This window comes from Triticum aestivum, chromosome 1B (assembly GCF_018294505.1).
Source record: "Triticum aestivum cultivar Chinese Spring chromosome 1B, IWGSC CS RefSeq v2.1, whole genome shotgun sequence".
NCBI classification, from domain to species: Eukaryota; Viridiplantae; Streptophyta; class Magnoliopsida; order Poales; family Poaceae; genus Triticum; species Triticum aestivum.
Window position 1 is genome coordinate 580,090,902 of NC_057795.1, and position 6,300 is coordinate 580,097,201.

At 48.7% G+C, this 6,300-nt stretch overlaps 1 pseudogene; it reads left to right on the forward strand.

The window, feature by feature from the left end:
* The window catches only part of LOC123080063 (uncharacterized), a 33,430-nt pseudogene extending 27,535 nt beyond the window's left edge, over positions 1-5,895 (forward strand).
* The last annotated feature ends 405 nt before the right edge of the window (positions 5,896-6,300 follow it).

Here is a 6,300-nt window from a genome sequence, read left to right on the forward strand (position 1 = left end):
ACCCGCCTGAAAGTAACGCTCATGGCCCTGGAGATGAAGGTAAAACACAAAATGACCGACGCATGCTTCGACGAGAACATGTCATTCTGGCACGAACGTCTTCCCAAGGGGAACAAGTGCCCGACCAGTTTGGAGGAGGCGAAGAAAATCGTGTGTCCTCTGGATTTACCGCACGTGAAATACCATGTGTGCATGAACAATTGCATCATTTATCGGGACGAGCACGCGGAGTCTACAATATGTCCGGTGTGCGGTGTCACTCGATACAAGAAGAGGAAGAAAGCTCCTCGAAAAGTGGTGTGGTACTTTCCGATCACTCCTCGTCTGCAGCGGTATTTCGCGGATCCTAAGGTAGCAAAGCTCCTGCGTTGGCACGCGGATAGGGAGGAGAAGAAGCGAGAAGATGACGCAAATGATCCGGAGATAGATAAAAAAGACAAGATGCTGAGTCACCCTAAGGATGCGAGCCAGTGGCAAGCATTGAACTTCGAATACCCAGAATTTGGGAACGATCCAAGGAACATCGTGCTGGGCGCGAGCACCGATGGAGTCAATCCGTTTGGCAGCCAGAGAAGCACACATAGCACCTGGCCTGTGTTTGTGTGGATGTACAACCTTCCCCCCTGGTTGTGCATGAAGAGGAAGTACATTCACATGAGTATGCTAATTGAAGGGCCGAAACAACCAGGGAACGACATCAATCTGTATCTGGGGCTGCTGAAAGAGGAGCTTGACACGCTGTGGAAAACGCCAGCCAATACGTGGGACGCCGCAGAGAAAGAATATTTCCCTATGAGAGCCGCACTGCTCACGACGGTGCACGACTATCTCGGTTACGGATATCTTGCGGGGCAGGTAGTCCACGGATTTTCTGGATGCGTAAGGTGCATGGATGACACAACGTATCGCCAGCTAGATAGAGATCCCGGGTCTTCGAAAACCGTGTTCATGGGACATCGAAGGTGGCTTCGCGACGATGACCCGTGGAGGAAACGCAAGGATCTGTTCGATGGTGAAACCGAACCCCGAAAACGCCCGTGTACGAGGAGCGGCGAGGAAATAGACAAGCTGTTGAAAAATTGGAAAGACTGCCCACTGCCGGGAAAGAAGCAAAAGGCGCCAGAGCCGGGAAAGAAGCGAAAGGCGCCAGAGCCGCTGCTGAAGGTATGGAAAACGAGGTCTGTTTTCTGGGACTTGCCGTACTGGAAGATCCACCGTGTGCCTCACAGCCTTGATGTCATGCATATCACGAAGAACGTGTGCGAGAGTCTGCTTGGTACCCTGCTCAACATGCCAGAGAGGACCAAAGATGGGCCGAAAGCAAGGGCAGACTTGAAATCAATGGGCATCAGGCAGGAGCTTCACGCTATATATGATGATGATGATGATGATGATGATGATGATGATGATGATGATGATGATGATGAGGCGAAGCAGGACACAGAAAGTCGTCGCAAAGGCAAAAAGGCCAAGAAGACCGGAAATGACTACCCTCCCGCGTGCTTCACTCTAAGTCAGGAGGAGATCGAGCAGTTTTTCACCTGCCTCCTAGGAGTAAAACTTCCTTACGGTTACGCGGGGAAGATAAGCAGATACCTAGACCCAGCGAAGCAGAAGTTCAGCGGGATGAAGTCTCACGACTGTCACGTGCTGATGACGCAGATACTTCCAGTTGCAATCCGTGGGATCATGGACGCGCACGTCCGTGAAACGCTATTTGGCCTATGCAACTTCTTCGACGTCATCTCTCGGAAGTCGATTGGCGTGAGGCAACTCAGAAGGCTACAGGAAGAGATCGTGGTGATACTATGCGAGCTTGAGATGTACTTCCCGCCCGCATTCTTCGACGTTATGGTGCATCTGCTGGTCCATATAGTGGAGGATATCATCCAACTCGGGCCGACGTTCCTGCACAGCATGATGCCGTTCGAAAGGATGAATGGTGTCATCAAAGGATACGTTCGCAACATGTCACGTCCAGAAGGAAGCATAGCCAGGGGCTTTCTGACCGAAGAGTGCATCTCCTACTGCACGAATTATCTAGGCATCGAGAACCCCGTTGGTCTGCCCGTCAACAGGCACCTCGGCAGGCTCGCTGGATGGGGTCACCGTGAGGGTCGCCGCGAAATGCATGTCGACTTCGAGGGTCGACTCGCCGACTTTGAAAGAGCAAACCTAGTCGCGCTACAACACATAGACGTGGTCGATCCTTGGGTGGTAGAGCACAAAACCTTTATTAAAAAGACGTACAATGACCGAGGCCAACAGAGGACGGACGGAGATACACTCAAAGAGCACAACTCATGTTTCACGCGTTGGTTCAAGCATAAGCTTCTGTCGTACCCTTTACATGAGGATTCTTCCGCGGAAGAACAACTCATATTCGCCTTGTCACAGGGCGCCGAGCACAACCTGATGACCTATGAGGCGTACGATATCAACGGCTACACATTCTACACCGAGGCCAAGGACATGAAGAGCGATGGTTATCAGAACTCCGGGGTAACGATGGAATCCTACACCGGTAACGACAAGGACAGATACTACGGAAGGATCGAGGAGATCTGGGAGCTGAGCTACGCTGGAGAGAAGGTCCCGATGTTCCGTGTCAGATGGGCCAAGAACGTCATAAAAGAAGACCGGTATTTCACCACCATGGTTATACCCGAAGCCAAATCCAAGACCGCGGGCGCAAACGTCACCGCGAAAAATGAGCCATGGGTACTGGCTTCCCAAGTGGACCAATGCTTCTTCATTACCGACCCGCCAAAGCCCAGTCGTGTTGTCGTGAGGAGAGGCAAAAGGAAGATCATCGGAATGGATGGAGTAGCCAATGAGCAAGACTTCGACAAGTACGGCGACCCGAGGATCGAACATGACGACGATGATGAAGTAGCAGCATACACCACAAGAAGAAGCAGGACCACCCTACCTAAAGGACGTCCGTTCCACAGAAGAACTCCATTTGCGAAAAAGAAGGGCAAGAAGATTGTGAACAGATAGCTAGCTAAGATCGATTGTATTTAAATCGTAGCCTTCATTTCTCGATTGTATTTCATGGGTACTTTTTGAACTATCATGAATATTTTTAAATTTCATGGACACTCGATCTCGATCCCCCTCCATCTCGATCGCTATCCCACCTCGCCAGATCCGGCCCCCCTCGCCGCCGAGCACCCCCCAGTCCACCGGCCGCCGCCGCCGACCCCCCGCACCCTCGATTCCCCTACTCAACCGCCGCCGCCGACCCCCCGCACCCCGCGCACCGTCTTATAAAAAAATTAGTATCAAACAGCTTTTTAAATGCTACTGTCTTATAAAAAAATATTACTGTTATTATTTAAACAAGTTTGAACATATTTAAACATAAATAAGTATCAAACAGCTTTTTAAATGCTAAAAAAAAATTTGTGGAGCCTGGGAGTCGAACCCAGGACCTCTCGATCCCCCCTCCATCTCGATCGCTATCCCACCTCGCCAGATCCGGCCCCCCTCGCCGCCGAGCACCCCCCCCAGTCCACCGGCCGCCGCCGCCGACCCCCCGCACCCTCGATTCCCCTACTCAACCGCCGCCGCCGACCCCCCCGCACCCCGCGCACCGTCTTATAAAAAAATTAGTATCAAACAGCTTTTTAAATGCTACTGTCTTATAAAAAAAATATTACTGTTATTATTTAAACAAGTTTGAACATATTTAAACATAAATAAGTATCAAACAGCTTTTTAAATGCTAAAAAAAATTTGTGGAGCCTGGGAGTCGAACCCAGGACCTCCTGGTGTGAGAACTGGCTGCTGACCAGTCGAGCTAGTAGAGTGGGCTTGACATAGATAGGTTCTGGTACTACATAACCTTTTGGCTCGAGCTGAAATAAAAAAAATACTAATGGCGCACCACGGTGAGGTGCGCCATTAGTATGGACATGCTAATGGCGCACCACGGTGAGGTGCGCCATTAGTATTGTGGCCCCCCTTCGCCCGATCCCCCTTCGCCCGATCCCCCTTCGCCCGATCCCCCTCGCCAGTTCTCTCCCTCTCGATCCACCGCCGCCGCCGCCGCTGCCCTCGCCCTCGCCCTCGCCCTCGCCCTCTCCCTCCCTCGCCCTCTCCTCGCCGCCCGGACGCCGCCCGGACGCCGCGCCGACGCCGCCTCGACCCCTCCCCGACCCCGCCGCCCGGACGCCGCCCCGACCCCGCCGCCCGGACGCCGCCCCGACCCCGCCGCCAGGACGCCGCCCCGACCCCGCCGCCCGGACGCTGCCCCGCCGCCCCGACGCCGCCTCGACCCCTGCCTCTCTACGAGGAGGTAACCCTAACCCCACCCGCTTATGTTGCAATTTTCACACCCTACCCAACCTGTGAAGTGCAATCTGCTGTCATAAACTGTGGCCTGTCACTATCCCATTTCATGCCATGCTAGTAACTAGGGTATTTTGGTGTGCATCTGACAAGACCTAGGCTCTAAATTGTAATGTTCATATTGGCACCAATCCTTACTGCTCTAAATTGTAATGTGATCATATGTAAGATGCTATACTAAATACAACATATCTTCGCAGAGTATGCAAGCACCTTGCTGTTTCCCCCATTTCTGTGCTTGTGTGGAACGGAGAATGTAGAATAGGTTGCACATGCTTGAATATCTGGGGTAGGATTGTTTGCTTTGTCTAGTTCTTGCCAACAGATAGGACTTCATTTCTGTTTCATCAGGGCATGCAATAAACAAACACTGGATATGTCTGATTGGCTGCTAGTTACATAGTGTATGATCTATGCTTATGTTGCATTTTTTCATACACTACAGTACTTGTTGAATGCAATCTGTTGTCATAAAGTTTGATTTGTCCATGCCCTATTTCATGTTGTGTGAATAACAAGGGCATTTTGGTGTGCATTTGACAAGATCTAGGCTCTAAGTTGTAATGTTCAGATTGGTGGTAGTCCTGCTTGCCTTTGTTGCTCTCATTGGTTTACTATTTTACTTTATCTTCTTTTGATCATTTGTAGCAACTAGCAATACAGCAGATACAAGATGTTATACTTCATGCAACATCTCTTCGCAGAGTATATGAGTACATGGATTATTTTCTTATGTTATCTTTTCGTGCTCACTGTTTCCATTTACTTGCAGACATTGGGCCTCCTGAGGAGCTATACACATGTCAGAAACTACAGCAGTCAACTTTCAGGTTAGTAGCTGAACAAGTGCTATTTGGATTTTGATCACTGGTTCGCTACGGATGACTCTAATACCTTTTTGCTCTCTGCAGGTCTTATTCCAGTTGGTCCCCAAAGCTCAAAGCTGACAAGGTGAGTAGTAACCTTTGTACTTAGTTGTATTCTGTAGAGGCGTTTTTGACGACTTCATTGTAAAATGTGGTGCATGAAAAGATTATCTTTATTTCCCAGTTTAAGATGAACTGAGTAGGTTTGATTGAGTGCATGATCAGTATTTACACCGCTTGATCGAAACAATTCCGTCTTATTGCTCTCTTGGTCATCAACGTTTCTGCCTATGAGTTCGATCTTCTACCAACTGGTAGAGAATAACATCTCACCACTGATGATAATGGTGTTCTAGCATCGCACATTGCTGCATTAAACAAGTTGGGTACAATAATAGCCTTTCATAACTTATAATGACAAACATTGGTTCCATTAACCCCACAAATCCCGACAGATTCAGGGGAACGGGGTTCAGACTCACGTAAGCAGCTTGCCATGAACCGTGCGGTAATGGTGTTCTAGCACGCACATTGTTGTGAATAGTATATATCGAGAGGACTCCACTATGCAACCTTTGACATGCTCATCACATACTGTTATTTATAGTGAACCTTCTTTACTTGTATTTACAGGGAAACAATTGGTACAATTCTTGCCCGGGGCCACAGCTGAAATAGAGACGCCAGTTAGTGCTGTTTCCATTAGGAGGATTCCAAGGTATATACCCCAATTCTATTTAAATATAAATTGGAAAAATCTCTTTCAAAATTTGGTACAATTGCTTGAATTTTTGGAAAAATCTCTTGAACAACTGCTGATATCCTAAAAATTCAGAACAGTATAGCTATCATTTTGAAGTTTGAAACTAAAAAATATCGACAGCAGTAATTGTTCTAAGATGGTTCAGGATAGTGGATCTTAGGCATTACATTTTTCTTTTTGATGAAATAGGCATTATATTTAAGCTGGCAGTACAGTAGGCATAACCTTCCACCGACCACTCACATATCCAATTTCCATGATCCTCAACGGAAGTCAGAAACACAACATATCCATGGACTTCTCATTGTTCAAAAT